The sequence below is a fragment of the Pleurodeles waltl genome, chromosome 5, assembly GCF_031143425.1.
Source record: "Pleurodeles waltl isolate 20211129_DDA chromosome 5, aPleWal1.hap1.20221129, whole genome shotgun sequence".
NCBI classification, from domain to species: Eukaryota; Metazoa; Chordata; class Amphibia; order Caudata; family Salamandridae; genus Pleurodeles; species Pleurodeles waltl.
In genome coordinates, this window is record NC_090444.1 from 1,282,514,264 (window position 1) to 1,282,531,027 (window position 16,764).

Genomic DNA, 16,764 nt, shown 5'->3' on the forward strand with positions numbered 1-16,764 from the left:
GAACAGAAGGAATTAATCATGAGATTTGATTGCCTTGTGTTTAACTGGGTAAACCGGGGGTATAACATTGGATATGAAATCAATTGGTAAGCAAATCTGCCTTTTAGGAGGTGAATAAGGTGATCCCAGATGCCAAGGAAGAGATTGAACTATATTCATACATCCTTCATAAGCTTAATTCTTTGTAGAAGCAGAATATTTTATAAAATTGATTAAATTTAATCTGTAAAGTGATTTTTTTCAATGTTTGTACTATTATGAATTTTATATTGTACGGCTTAAATTTGCAAACCATAACAATAGATATTGATTGATTGAGATCTTTCCACAAAAAATGCTATAGCTGGTTGGCCAAGCTTTAGTCATTTCATGTGTGGGCTATGGAAATGCTCTACTGACTGGCTTTCTGAAATCTCAGGACCTATATAAGTAAGCTACTGTGAGGTGAAATGTAAAGGTGTGGTAGGAGAAAGCTTTTTATAAGGATATTGAACACGCATTCATGCAATGTGGCATGTTTCAACACTAGGTTTGTTCTTCATAGGACAATACATCCTTCCAAGTTCAGAGTATATAACGCATAGTCAATATAGTGATTTAGTGTTGTTGTGTAGCCATTTTAGCTACAGTTTTATACATGTTATTCTAGCAAACTAGGCCTGACGCTGTGCACTTTAACCTAGATATATTTCATTCAGCTTTGTTTTTATAATTTTAACAATAGCCACATTTGTGGTCTTGTTGTATTTTCTCTATCTAGCTATACATTGCCTAGGCCAGCACTGCATTCTTAAAGAAAGACATTTCTTTCACTCTGTGCTCTTCTCAAGGCATGTATGTTAGAGGGAGATTCCAGCCAGATGACCACATCTGTATGCTGATTGCTGAGTGCTTTGCTGCAGCTGCTTATGTAGACTACAGGCTTCTTGCTCATGTATGAGGGATGATGTCTTCCTAGGGGAACCTGAAGGACAGAATTAGAGATTAACATGCTGTGCTAACATAGTCTTGGTAGGAACTATTCTAAAAAACATAGTGACAACATGGTAACGTTATTTTTGTTTTACTCTCCTTGTCACAATTTTAACCCTGTCATGCTTCATCGTCCTAGTTATTGCAATACATGCTTTATTATCTAAGATGCAGTTGCTTAAATAAAACTTATTGAACTATACTCTGCCTATGATTGTCCTTGCATATGTGAGACTAATGTAACTGAGAGAAACGGATGAGATCTGAGTGACCACGATTTCCCTGAGGAGTCATTTGTTTCATGCGCTCAGTTGCCCAATCATCCCTGCTCTTGGGTGGAGATGAGGCACTGCTAGCTAGTCAGAACAAAACCGGGGTTAGACCGATAGGTGTCACCTGGTGTGGGTTCAGACTCAGTCCCCCGCAGTACAAGTGATTCTGCCGCCCAAATCCAGTAGTCTCATTAGGACAATGAGAACCTATGCGACAGTGTAATTATTAGGACTTTATGTTAGCCCTTTAGTAAATGCCTGCTGCTAAGTCCTCATTTTTTATTTGCCCAAACAGGTCAAAACTTGCGATCAACTAGGACAAAACTGGTCCTAGGCTGCCTGTGTCCCAGTTCAGGGAGGACCTGGCAAGGTAGTTTGCGGATGGACTGTTTTTATGAGTACCAGCATCAAGACAGATTTGCATATTGCTGGGTTCAAACTGAGGAGGCATGGAGGGCAAGTGATTGCAAGGAGCAGTGATTAATTCAAGCATTCCATACATCACCTCATTGTTTCTACATTTAGAAAGTTGGCATTTCTGTTCCCACATCTATAGTTGCTTTCTGCAAGGAAACACGGTCACATGGCTCTGGCTGTATCTTCTATGATAGGGATCTTAAATGATGAGTTCTTTTATGATGAATTCCTTCCATACTTTGAGACAAAAGGGGAATATTTGTGAGAGGATGGACATTCCTGGCAGGATGGCTGGGGAAGATTTACCCAGCAGTGAATTACACTTCAAGGACCTTGCCTGCAGTACACTCAAAGTAACTGGACACTAGTCTTTTGCCACCCCAGACATTTTGCAACCAAACCCAGGAAAGACAGGGGAGGGCCACGTATTGTCCACCACACAAAAGCTGGCCATGGGAATAAAAGGTGGCACACTCAAACCCCAAATCAGATCACTATTGGACCTGTGGAAGGACTGCCCTGCTGCCTGAGGAAGAATAATTGGACCTGCTCCTTGAACCCAGGTACACCAGGGTAACTATAAGGGCTAGCTTGCTGGCCTCCTTTGTGAGCTACAGGGACCCACAAAGCTCCAGAATCCCTGAAACGTGCATGCCTTCTGCTGTTTGTCCCTGCTGGAGTGAAAGCTAGCTGACAAGTGGTGCCTCCAGGTTCTGGGTCCTTGCTGTGGTACTACTTTGGCTTCTTTCTACTAAACCCCAAAACCTGGGGACATTTCTCAGTACAAATTGCTCTGAGAACTGACAGGCACCAGGACCTATCTCCAAGCAGATCTGCCAAAGGTGCATTGCCAGCGGGACTGACTACACTTCAGCAGCCTATTGATTTTTTCTGTAGCAGCAAATCCCTTTTAATGAGACCTCTCAACAACGGTATCTGGCCTGCTCTTGCCCTGGCACCTAAAGGAAGAAAGGGAAAAGTGGTAAGTGTTATTACCACATCCTTCCTCCCCAAAAGCAGCAGCAAGCATGTAGCGGCTAAAGGTTAGTGCACTAAACCTATTTTGAGACTGTGAATTTCTTTTAGTTTGTGAAGCAACAACTTGAACTTTGATGTGCAAATATTGTGTGGCAGCAATTGAATTTTGAACTGGACATACTTTGCCGCAATATTTGAACTTTGGAAGTGCTACTTCCTGAATGACTCCAAGACAAGAGTGGCTCTCAAGCAACTAGATAATGAGTAAACAAAGAGCCAAGAAGGCTAAATGTAATGCCAACATCCTAAGCAGCATCCCTAGATACGGAGAAAGGTATTGAATATGCACAAGCTTGCATACCCATGAAACCAAGAACAGGCCATTTGGGTGGTATAAGGTATGAGGGCTAGGTTTTGGACATTCCATGAGTAATTCTTGCATTTGTATTTCAGTGACATCACTATACCTTTCCAAGACATTCTCAGTAGAGGAGCTACATAGACCAAGTCCTGCCCCCACACTTTACTGAGACTCAAGCTCCAGTCCTGTGAGCATAACAGAATCTCTGATTCCAATTCTCCCCTTCCCCTTGTTGCAATTCCTGAACCTAGCTGATGACAATAACAGGTCGAGGTCTGGCTTCAGGGGGCATAGGCAAACAGTCTTTGCTGCTGCAGAGTCCTGATAATCTAGGTTAGTGGAATTGTCTTTTACATGAAAAATGTGGACTTGGAGGATGAGGAGGACAATGGTCTGGCCACGGGCCCTGAGCTGCAGCAACCTGAGGAGGAGGATGACTACTTGCCCTCAGGGGTAAGGTCCCGTACCAGAGTAGGGAGCAGTTTTTCCTCGCACAACTTGTCCCCTGCAGAGTTGGAGGACAGGCATGCTGGGATGGAGCTGAAAGCTTCAGCTGGCCAAGTTACAACTACAGTCAAGGAAATTGATCCTGGAAGACAAAAGGTTAAGAGGCCTCATTAGAGAAACAAACTGACAGGGCCTTGAAGGAAAAAAACTTCTGTTGGCTCATGATGTGAGTCTGAAAGAGCTGGAGAACAAAGTGAAACAACACACAGGGTCCAGCAACACTGGTGACAGTGTCTTTCCAGTGTCTCATGAAGAAAGGAGAGTCCACATACTTAAAGATCTGTTGCCTAGCTTTATAGTGAGGAACAACGTAGATAACTGGTTTGAGGCATATAAGGTAGCCTTAGAAATGCACCAGGTCCTTGAGCAAGATTGGGGGGCCAGTCTTTGGAGGCAGATTGGCACATAAGGAAGGGATCCTTTGGTGGCCTTAGGGAAGGGTGACAGAATGAAATACCCTTTTAAGAGGGCAGACCTTATCAGGAAATATGGACTCACCACTGAGCACTATATGCTGAAGTTTAAGGACAGCCAAAGGCTGTCACACCAGTCCTGGATATATTTTCTTGAAAACTCCAGTAACACACTGGATTGTTGGGTGAAGAGTAGTGAAGTAAATACTTATGAGTATCGTATAATCTGTTTTCTAGAGAGCACAGTTTCAGGCATTATTTTCCGGGCTACCGCAACACCTGATAGATAGCAAACACACCAGTTCTAGGTAGCTTGCCTGGGAAGCTGACTGTTGGCTCAGCACCAGGGTTGACAAGAAGGTACAAGAGAGTGACCCTGAGAAATGTGGTTCAGGTTTCCTCCAGCAGAGTGAGGGGGAGGTCCAAGGTAACACAGGCGGTCCCAGAATAAGTTATGGGAAAAGGTTCCCAAGCCCCTTCTGAGAAACAGGGAGGAGGTTCTGGTGGATGGTGGCCCAGGGCAGCCCATTCCCAACCTTGTTGCTTTGTTTCCAGTTAGGACACAAGCAAAGGGACCACCCACTCATGGGAACCCCACAGGGATGGCCAGTGTGGCCTTAGGGGAAAGTTGTCCCAACAGCAGAGTGTAGAACAGGCCCTAACCTCTCTTAGTTGGGAGATAGACTCAAAGGCAAGCTTGTGACCTAGAGGGAGGAGGCTGCCTACTGCGACCGGATCGCAGAGAATAGAATACCTGTGATTGCTCTAAAAGATACTGGTGTGAGCCATACCAAGGTGGTGGCAAAGCTGGTTTCCCCAGTTCAGTACCAGCCATGATCCATAGGGTGGATAGGATGCTGGACCTTATCCACCCTTTGGCTCTGGTACCCCTGGAATGGGGTTAGGAAGTCACCTAGAGGAGAATCATAGTCAGTCACGAGATGCCCATTGACTGGGAAATGAGTTACAACTGGCGATAGAAGAGCTGGATGGGTTGGCCACCCAGGGTGCCCTCCAAACTCAGGTTCCTGGGGTTAACACTGCCAAACGGAGGGTACAGAGGCCCAGATGGAGGGGCAGGAGGAAGAAAGGTTTACCCCTGGCCCCTTTTCACCATCAGTTTACAGACCTGAGCCGAGAGACCAGCTTCAGGATACCTCCCTGAGCTGGTGGATGGAAGACTGGCAGTAGGGTGTATAACATTTGGGGTTGATGCCCTCCACTCTAAGAAATCTCAGAGGTCTGGGAAACCTCAGGAGCAAGTAGGGTACTCCTTGCCTGCCCCAAGACTAGAGGGGAGGCCTACCCAAGGCCTCTGCTTGGAGCCTCCACCTGACAGTAGATGGCCCGGGCCTGGCTTTTGGCACTGACAGCTTTCAATGGCCTCTGTTGGTTACTATATTTATGGGTAGAGTTGTGCCTTGGTTGGGGACATAAGTATGACACAAGGGATTGAATGGGCCACATCACCTTGTTTGTCATGGTGGTACTCTCTGCCTGCTGGGATGCTTCTGGGAGCAACTCACGCTTAGGAGCCTCACAGGTGGGGTCCACAGATGAGGAGAAGGGATCCTCATTGGGCTAGTGTAGTGACCCAAGCAGAATATGGCAGAGGGATGCAGTTATTCCTAGAAGGGCATAGAACTGACAGGTACCACTGCATAAGATGGTCTTTGTCCATGTTCTATCGCCTAAGCTGGGAAGTCCTTCAAGGTATTGTTTAGTCTACCCTGGATTTGGCTGGGGGTGGTCATCATGGACCTCGCCCTCTTGGCAGGGTCACCTCCAGATTTATTGCCTTCTGCTATGTGCACCATTTTTGTTGGAATTAGCACTCTGTGCACTTTTTCCCTGCCAATCAGTGCTAAAGTGCTTATTATCACAACCCAAAACATGGCAGAGTTGGATTTTAAGTCACAATTCTAGAAATGCCACTTTTAGAAAGCTGGCATTTCTATGCTCACATTTACAGTGCCTTTTGTCAGTAAAGAAGGTCACATGACGGTGTGCCTCTTCTGTGATGGTATTCCTCTCATACATGGGAACAAAAGGGTCTTGTTTATGACAGATTGGGCAATCCTGGCAGGATAAATGGGGTAGGAGCTGATCCAGCACTGAATTACACCTTGAAGACCTTTCCTGCAGCACACACATAGGAACCTGACACTAGCCTTTTGTCACTTCAGACATTATCAACCCTGCAATTTGTGGGAGCTTGCTCGATGCCAGAAGGTTCCACTTCCAGGCACCACCAAGTCTGAATGTTGTTACAGTGCAGACCATTGGAGTGCCAGATGAGGGAAAGGGTGTTGGGGAAGGAACTGCGGGGAGGAAGACCTGTAAGGGAAGAAAATAGACTCATAACTAAATCCTTCTGGAGTTTCCCCTTATGCTCTCTATCCCTTAAACCCCCTATGATAGTCACTTGGGCCCTGCTTCACAGTCTCCTAGTGAAGAGGTGGTAGATGGGTTTTCTTTAAAGCAATAGTTCAGATCATGAGCAGGAAATACAGCACGGGGGTTGGTAACATTACACCAATAAACATTTTGACATTTCCTCTGTGATACCTACCAGGCTCCACTCTCTAGTGGGCTTGAGCACGCCTTGATACCTATTCTGTAAAACAGTTTAGTTACATTGTTACTCTTGGCTTTAGTTCTGAGCTCGTAGCAGAATCACTTGGTTTTTCTCAAATAATTATCACATAGTTATAGAATGCGCAACAAACATGTGTGATCTGCCTCCAAAGTATAAACATGAGTTTTCCAAAAATGATGCCTCTTGGATGCGTTCTTGAAAGAGAAGTGTGATGCACTCTTACCCCTGAGATATGTCCAATCTCAAACCTGAGATGTTCACAATGTTTGGGATGTCAGCAGCCGTTCCTGTCTTACCCTCCGAAGAAGGCAGCCTTCGGATCCCTGATGAAGCCAGAGGCTGAAGACCATGCCCAAAGCTGTAGAGGCAACCAGGAACTCCATCCGGAACTGCTCTGGAGGCTAGGCAGGTGAATAGTGAGCACATGTTCATGGATGGGGTTTGTTTTATGCCAGAGCTCCTTCCAATATGGCCCCATACTTTAGAGTCTGGGCAGTTTATACCTGCAGTGAGTCTGGAGCATGGGAGCATTTTTGAGGGAGGAAAACAGCCTGTGAATAAAGGCTGCCAACAAGATTGCACAGGAAGTCCTTATCATACCAGGCACAATCAGGTAACAATAATACTATGGGAAAATAGCATAACGGTCCATAAACACAGTGCTGGAGAATAACAGTCGCAATTAACAGTACAGATGAGAATGATAGGCATAATAAACAGTATGAGAAGTATGTCACAACAGTATCAGAAAGGGTGTGCTTAACTTAACCAGACCTTTGATGACAATGCCACCAGTACTTGGCTATGGCAATGGGTCCATGTATATTGCCACACGATGTCTTGTCTCACCACCGACAAGTGAATAATGACAGAACACCATCTGAATTCCCAGATCTCCTTGAGACGCTTGCCATGGCCATAACATCATTTGGGAGCAAAACCTGGAAGGAAGGGAGAGTGAGCCACGTGTTGCCCACACACAAAGGCTAGCAGTAGACATAAAAGGTGGCACTCTCAGACCACCAAATCAGATAATTTCTGGAGCTGTGGAAGACCCAGAACAAAGACTGACCTGCTGCTGGAAGTACTGTACTGTTGCCTTAGGAAGGAAAACTATAAATGCTCCTTAAACCCAGAATCACCAGCATGACTCCAAGGGCTAGCTGGCTGTGTTCCTGTGTGAGCTGTAGGGACACACCAAGCTCCAGATACCCTGAAACGCATTTGCTTGCTATTTCTATGGTGACTACTGGAATGTGTCCTAGCCCAACAGTGGTACCCCTCTTGTCCTGGAACCTTGGGTGCTGTGCCAAATTTGCCGCCTCCTGCCAAAACCCAAAACCTAGGACTTGAAAAACTTCCCAAACAAAACTGCTCTGAGAACTGACAGCAGACCAGGTCCTACCTGCAAGCCAATCCGCAGAAGGTACATTGAAGGTGGCATTGACTTTGCCGCTGCTCCAACTTTGTTCTTCTCCACAGCAACAACTCCCTTTCAGTGGGAAGTCTTGACTACTGTATCCAGCCTTGAGTAGCCCTCTTCGGCTATAGCCTGAAGCCTTGTCCAGGGGTATTTCAACCTCCAGAAAAACATTTAACTACGGGATTGATAGCAACCAGAACTCTATCAACGACAATGACCTCTTCGGCATCATAAGATCCAGGTTTTTCCACTTAGAGCTTTTCCCACCATTGTTCATGGCTTCACCGAGACGTCATACAGCAGCTTCCAATCATCTACGCCCTCCTCTCAGTTACAGCCTCCTGCCTGTCCCGCCTGTGGACCCTAACTACTACAGGAAATTGCAGAATTTCTTCTAAGTCCAAAGGTACTTCTTGACCGGGAGCATCCTGTTGCTGGTGTCTGACTCGCACTCTATTGTGGTCTGCCTTAACTTGTGACTTTGGCACGGTCTCACACCAACAAATACCCACAGTTGGTTCTTCAGTCTTTATGGCACTATTTTTCACAAATAACTTTAAAAATGTATAACTCTGGTTCTACTCATTAGATTGAATGTATTTAATTTATAAAAATGTTCTTAATTTTTCTAAACATGTATGCCATTTTTCTTGTGTTATGTTTTCACTTTATTACTGTTTGTGTATTCCATAAATACTTTACACATTGCCTCTAAATTAAACCTGACTACCAGAGGGTTAAGTATAAAGTAATTTAGTGACTTTTTGTGATTTTTCCTGAAAAGGACTGTGCTTGTCTGAGTGGGTTTTCTATCCCCCAACCAATTATCCAATTTCTTAAGCATGCACTTTAACACTTTAAATGGTGCATTGGTTATAACAAATAATGCATTCCAACCCTTGCAAATTTTTTGTTAGGAATTTTAGAATAAAGTACAGGCACACCGCGTAGAGGACCTAAGACAAACCCCGAAAAATTGATAAATGAAGAGTAATGTGTCTTCTTTGGAGACAGTGATTTTTGAGGCACTATGATTTGGAGCCTTAGGCTGCACCTCTGCTTGAGATAAAGGAATCACAATACCAAGTATGCCTTGCTTTGATGGAGAGTAACATTTGAAATAGTCTGAACCTGAGGTAAAAAAAATCATCTTGTAGGTGGTACTGGGTGCTTTGATGCTGAAGGTTGAAGAGAAAATCAGGAGTTCCATCATTAAAGGGGTTCTCAGTGTCAAAGGGGTCCTCAACATCGCATTTCCTCTACGTTCACATTGAGGAAGCCATCAATGTCAGATCTATCTTAGATGGTGAGTAGGAGTACCTTATCCTGACATTGATGCCCTTAATGATGAACAGGAGAGCTGATATAATCCATCCAAGTAAATTTTTTCCGGTTTGGTATTGGTGGGGGTACTAGCCATACAGAGCCATAGCTCCACCCACAATTGATAGATGGAGTTCCCATAACCAGTAAAACATCTGTGAAAAGAAGCTAAAGCACATAAAACACATGTGAGGAGGAAAAATGGGTAATCACAAGGAGCATAAAGAGAGATTTGATGAGTCAAATAATGTTAACACAAGTCACATACCAACAAATATACTTCATTTTATGGATAATTTCAATCCAGGATCACATAAGCCCTCAAAGATAAAGATTGTGTCTAATAAAAGCGTTTTCCATTGCTACCAGTCTGGACATGTGCTGAATTCAGTCATCAATGTTAGGAGATATACTGCTTCCCTAGTTTCCTAATCAAATTTCTTTGGCCACTCTCATAGCCCTCAATATATATTGTTCTGAGCACTATTTCAGGAATCGATCTAATTATTCTAACTTACAGATATTGACCTGCTGGGTGGTCTTATGTGTAATTCAATGCCAAAAGAACTATTTCTGTAACTTTTGCACAAACATGATATACCACTACAGGTGCAAAAGACATAGGTTGTCATTACAACCCTGGCATTCGGTATTGAAGCGGCGGTAAAACCTCCAACAGGCCAGCAGAAAAAAAAATGGAATTACGACCTTGCCGGAAACCGCCAACATAGACAGACACTTTAACACTCCGACCGCCAAGGTGGTACAAACAAACACCGCAGCGGTAACCGCCAACAGACAGGCGGAAGACAATGTACCACCCATATTTTTACAAGCCACCAATCCGCCACCTTTTCCGGGGCGGATACACTGCAAACAAAAACACGGCGGAAACAGGACTTGGAAGGGAAAACGCTCACCTCTACACATCCCACTAGGAACCAGGACTCCAAGGAACCGGCACTTCAGATTCTTCCAGCCCTTATCTTCCTGCTCCTCTACCAGGAGCACGAACGCCGGTGGCGAAGACCACGGTGAGTACTGCACCTACGACACAGGGGAGGGGGGAGGAAAAAAACAGTGACACACACACGCAACACGCAAAACTCCCACCCCCACCCTCACCCATGACAACACACACACTAATACATCATGATACATCACAGTTACACCCCCCAACCCCCCCTGGAAGAATGCAAGGACAAAAGGAAATGAGTTGAATGATTGTAATATATACGAAGACAGTAATCAAAAATACATACATATATTAAGATATTCACACTATAAACAAATATATACACCAATCATAGTCCGTGGACCACTGGGCCACAAAAAAAGGCATGGGCGAGGCCCAAACTCAATACCCGAACAAGACGGAGAGAACACTGCTGGGGCATCAGATAGAAATAAAACAGGCACCTCAGGCACCTCAGGGGGAAGGGAAGGGGGGGCACCTCAGCCGGATGAGTGCACAACGCCAGATCCACGAGGGGGCTCCATGCCCACTGTTCAATCCTGGGGAGTGCAAAGCCACAGTCTCTCAAGTCTCTACAGTGGGTGGTTTGCCCACTGCTATATCCTGGGGAATGCAAAGCCACAGTCTCCTCAAGTCTCTACAGTGGGTGGTTTGCCCACTGCTATATCCTGGGGAGTGCAAAGCCACAGTCTCTCAAGTCTCTACAGTGGGTGGTTTGCCCACTGCTATATCCTGGGGAGTGCAAAGCCACAGTCTCTCAAGTCTCTACAGTGGGTGGTTTGCCCACTGTTCAATTCTGGGGAGTGCAAAGCCACAGTCTCTCAAGTGGATAACATTCTCCACTGGTTTCTGGAGGGGGCTTTGTTACCAGAGTGCTTCATCCTGCCAAGGACTGTGTGAGTGGATGTGATACTCCACTGGTTCTGGAGGGGGCTTTGTACCCAGAGTGCTTCATCCTGCCAAGGACAGAGGTAGTGGATGTGATACTCCACTGGTTCTGGAGGGGGCTTTGTGCCCAGAGTGCTTCATCCTGCCAAGGACAGAGGTAGTGGATGTGATACTCCACTGGTTCTGGAGGGGGCTTTGTGCCCAGAGTGCTTCATCCTGCCTGTGGCAGCCTCAGTAGCGTTGGAATCATTGGCGCTCACTGGCCTGCGGTGCTGCTGGCGGCGGTGTCCTGGGCAGCGGTGCTGCTGGCGGCGGTGTCCTGGGCAGCGGGGCTGCTGGCGGCGGTGTCCTGGGCAGCGGGGCTGCTGGCGGTGGTGTCCTGTACAGCAGTGCTTCTGGCGGCGGTGTCCTGGGCAGCAGTGCTGCTGGCGGCGGTGTCCTGGGCAGTGGGGCTGGTGGCAGCGGTGTCCTGGGCAGCGGTGCTGCTGGCGGCGGTGTCCTGGGCTGCGGGGCTGGTGGCGGTCTTGTCCGCCGTACAGATCTTCCCAGACTTGCCGGTTTTACTGTGCCCCTTCCCCACCTTGGATGGAGGCGCAGCTGTCTCCACACCCCCAACTGTACCCCTGGGAGCTGCTTTGGTGGCTGATTTCTTTCCCCTCTCCTGCCGGACACTGGCCAACTTTTTATGCTTTACAGGTGGAGGACTGTCCGTGCTCTGGCTCCTTGCCACACTGGCTGCCCTGCTGCCTGGCGCACTCCAGAAGTCGGTTACTACTGGCACCACTGGTCCCGGAGATGTTGTGGCTGAGGTGCTGGGTTGGGACCTGGAGAGTCGGGCCCTAGGAGACTGAAGGGGTGGGGGAGGTGAGGGAAAGAGCTCAAGGTTGGACAGGAAAAGTTTCTCAGGAACACTGGGACGGGTAGATGGAGGGGGTTTGGCAGTGGAGGAAGAGGTAGTGGTTGTAGGAGGTGTACGTTTGCTGACTTTGGGTGAAGGTGCATGGGCTGGAGGCTGTCGTGAGATGGATGGCTGTTGGGTGGGTGTGTGGCTGCATTTGTGTACCTTGGGAGGTGGCCTCACAGACACACTGGGAGAGGACACAGGGGACGTGTGAATTGTAGTGGAGGTGGTGACTGCACATGAGCCGGGTGTGGTAGTGGGTGTGCTGGTGATGGAGGTAGTGGCTGAGGATGGTGTGCATGCAGGTGTGAGTGGAGACGAGGCAGGGAGGGAGGAGGGAGATTAGGAGGAGGGGGACACAGTGGAGGCAGTGGATGTTGGTGTGTCTGCATGGGTGTGATGCTTGCGTGAGTGCCTGTGGGATGTGTGGTGCTTATGTTTGCCAGAGCTTCCCTTGTGTGTTGAGGTGTGTGCATGCTGGTCTGATGGTGTGCTTGGGATAGGCTGAGGTACAGGGGTTTGGGTCTGGGTGGAGGAAGTTGGAGGGGGGAGGCTAGAGACAGGGACAATGGCTGCCATCAGTGCTGAGGCCAGAGTCTGAAAAGCTCGCTGATGGACTGCCTGACCAGAGTGAATGCCCTCCAGGTATGCATTGGTTTGTTGCAACTGCCTCTCTACACCCTGGATGGCATTCAAACTGGTAGACTGCCCAACAGTGAGGGACCTGAGGAGGTCAATGCCCTCCTCACTGAGGGCAGCAGGGGTGACAGGGGCAGGAGCTGAGGTGCCTGGTGCGAAGGAGATGCCCACCCTCCTGGGTGAGCAGGCACGGGACACACGTTGAGGGGCTGCTGGGAGGGGGTGGTGGCTGTTCCTGTAGATGTGGGGGGCATAGATTGGCCCGCCACCGCAAGGGAGCTTCCATCAGAGGAGGAGTCCGTATCGCTGGTGTCAGCTCCTGTCACTGCCGTGGAGCTCCCCTCACCCTCCGTCCCACAGGTAAATTCAGACTCCGTAGTGTCGCCCTCCAGGGCCATGTGGGATGCAGCTCCCTCCTGCTCCGGTGCCACTGCTACTCCGCCTGATGATGCTAATGCACACAAGAACAGGGAGACAACAAAAAGGGGGGGGAAGACAAAAGAAAGACATGTTGAGTGCATGCAATACCGCTACCGTTGGCGGACACTACAGACACAGAAGCCCCCTGCACTACGCCGTGCACTTGGAGTTCCCTATTCAATCCCAGGGACATGGGTTACAAGGCTATGCCCGATTACTGCACAGATGGATGTCACAGGAGCCTGACTAGGTGTAGTTGGCACTGCACACAGGTGAGGTGTGGTGCCACAGGGCCTGCCTTAAGAAGGGTCCTTGCCTACTAAACTCGCCCTGGCCTAGGAAAACCCACAGCCCACCTCCCCCACCCAGACACCTAAAATGCGTGCTGAATCAGCAGAATGAGAGTGTACTCACCCCCTTGTGGCTGCTGTGATGCCCTCAAGCGCCCATCCAACTCCGGATACGCCACCGCCAGGATCCTGAACATCAGGGGGGTCATGGTGCAATGGGCACCCCTCCCACGTTGGGAGGCCATCCCCAGCTGGGGCTCCGCCGTCTTCTTGCTCCAGCGGTGAATGTCCTCCCATCTTTTCCGGCAGTGGGTGCTCCGTCTATGGTAGACCCCCAGGGTCCGGACTTCCTTGGCGATGGCACGCCAAATGTCCTTCTTCTGGTGGGCGCTGACCTACAGGAATAGTATAGGGGAAAAAGAGAAGTTATTACCGTCCGCACCGTCACAGTCATTGGCCCGCATCCCTACCCTTGCCATGACGCAAATGCACTCACCGTCGTTTCATGCACGCCTCATTCTCACCCGCCCATCTTTCATCCACACCACTCCACACAGGCATTGCCCATGCAGCATGCTCACAGTGTACTTACCTGTTTGTCTGGAGGACCGTAGAGTAGCATGTACTGGGGGAGGACCCCATCCACAAGTTTCTCCAACTCCTCCATGCTGAAGGCAGGGGCCCTTTCCCCAGACACACACGCCATTGTCTCTTCCAGACTAAGGTCACAGCAGCACTTGCAGTGTAGGTCCTCTCCTGTCGTAGATCAGGTATCAAGTGAATGAACAGAGAGAAAATGGCAGTCACGTCCACGGCGGTGCGTACCGTCACTGCCGGCGTACATCGTCATTGGCTCCTGGGACCCATAGGGTCCAATGTTAACCAATGCAGGAATGCGCCGCGGTCTTCGACCGCATACCGCGACGGTGTACAACGCCAGCGCAGTTACCTCATATCCTTTTGTCCCACTTTACAGGTCAGGCAGCCGCCATTTCATGGGCCCACATGCCATTATTTTGGACTGCGTTACACATATCTAGGCCTTGCCTAAACACTCATACAGGCATATGTCGATTTGCTAATATTTCAGAGTATGATGTGTTTACGTACCTCAGAGTTGGTTGACTCTCTGCTCGCTGTTCTCCTCCATAGGCACCGTCCGCTGGGGCATGTGAGATGATGGCGGCATCCTCCGGTGTACAGACCGCTGGTGGACCTGTCGACAATGGAGGAGCAACATGTGATCATCACCTACAGACTTGATCGTGCCACAATCCAAGGACTGTGTGCCCAGTTGGAGCCAGACCTGATGTCAGCTATCCGCCATCCCACAGGAATCCCCCACAAGTGCAGGTGCTGTCAGTACTCCATTTCCTAGCAAGTGGGTCATTTCAAACTACAGTGGCCATTGCATCAGGGATGTCCCAGCCTATGTTTTCCAACTTATTGTTCAGAGTGTTGTCTGCCCTGCTGAAACACATGCGGAGCTACATCGTTTTCCCTCAGGTGGAGGATTTGCCTACAGTGAAAGGTGATTTCTATGCCCTGGGACATATCCCCAACATCATAGGTGCCATAGATGGGACACATGTGGCCTTGGTCCCCCCCGCAGGAGTGAACAGGTGTACAGAAACCGGAAGAGTTACCATTCGATGAATGTGCAGATGGTGTGTTTGGCAGACCAGTACATCTCCCATGTGAATGCCAAATTCCCTGGCTCAGTGCATGACGCTTACATTTTGAGAAATAGCAGAATCCCTTATGCGATGGGGCAACTCCAGAGGCACCGTGTGTGGCTATTAGGTGAGGACATGGACCCAATACAGTGTGAATAGTTGTCTGGGTCTGGGGATGTCCCTATGAGTTAGTGTGTGTCTAACAGTTGTCCCTCGCCATTTGCAGGTGACTCTGGTTACCCCAACCTGCCATGGCTACTGACCCCAGTGAGGAATCCCAGGACAAGGGCAGAGGAACGCTACAATGAGGCCCATGGGTGAACTAGGAGGGTTATAGAGAGGACCTTCGGCCTCCTGAAGGCCAGGTTCCGGTGCCTCCATATGACAGGTGGTTCCCTATTCTACTCACCAAAAAAGGTGTGCCAGATCATCGTGACCTGCTGTATGCTTCACAACGGTGATCCTGCAATACTTCCAGTGGGACACAGGTAAGAAGACAACACAGCCTGCTACATCTGATTTAATTCTACTACCTCTCATCTGTCTGTCATTTTCGGTAAACAACCTTTATGCCGAATTTTTTATAACGAAGTCCTGGTTAACGAAAGCGGAACAATGCTTTCTTTAACCACGACTTCGTTATTTTGTGCCTTAACCACGCATGTCCTGAACAACGAACATGCATGGTTAAGGTACAAACAAGGGAGTCAGCTGAGGAGGACGACGCAGATGACAAGGTGACGAATCAGGTAAGTGGGGGGTTTTAGGTTTTGGGGAGGGGGTGGGGGTCAGGGGGTTTTAGGTTTTGGGGTGGGGTTGGGGGGGTGGGGCGTTTTTGGTTTTGGGGAGGGGGTGGGGGGTCGGGGATTTTAGGTTTTGGGGTGGGGTTGGGGGGGTGGGGCGTTTTTGGTTTTGGGGAGGGGGTGGGGGGTCGGGGGTTTTAGGTTTTAGGGTGGGGTTGGGGGGGTGGGGCGTTTTTGGTTTTGGGGAGTGGGTGGGGGGTCAGGGGGTTTTAGGTTTTAGGGTGGGGTTGGGGGGGTGGGGCGTTTTTGGTTTTGGGGAGTGGGTGGGGGGGTCAGGGGGTTTTAGGTTTTGGGGTGGGGTTGGGGGGTGGGGCGTTTTTGGTTTTGGGGAGTGGGTGGGGGGTCAGGGGTTTTTAGGTTTTAGGGTGGGGTTGGGGGGGTGGGGCGTTTTTGGTTTTGGGGAGTGGGTGGGGGGTCAGGGGGTTTTAGGTTTTGGGGTGGGGTTGGGGGGGTGGGGTGAGGGATGTAGGGTGAATGGTGCCTATTGCTAATGATTTTATCAGGAATGCCTTTACAACGAAATATCGTTGTTAAGGCATTCGTGGTAAAATCATTAGTAGTAAAGACGAGGTCGGTGTTCCGACCTCGTTGTTAAGGTTAGTAGTAGTTTAAGATTCGGTGTTCCGTCATATAACCGTCATTTTCACCCACTGTATGGTCACTGAGTTGTCACTTTCCCTTACGATTTCACAGATGTGAGTCCTACTGTGTGACATCTGCTTTGTTTCCACATGGACTAGAGCTGTGTGACATAGGTATGTTGACATTACATTTGATATAGCATTTTGCCACTGTTATTGCAAATACACATTTTCGAAAGCACAGACTGACTCCAGATTGCTTTTTGATTTAAGGGTGTTTATTTAAGTGCTCAATAGTGGAGGCGGTTGTAAAATGGTCAGGGGT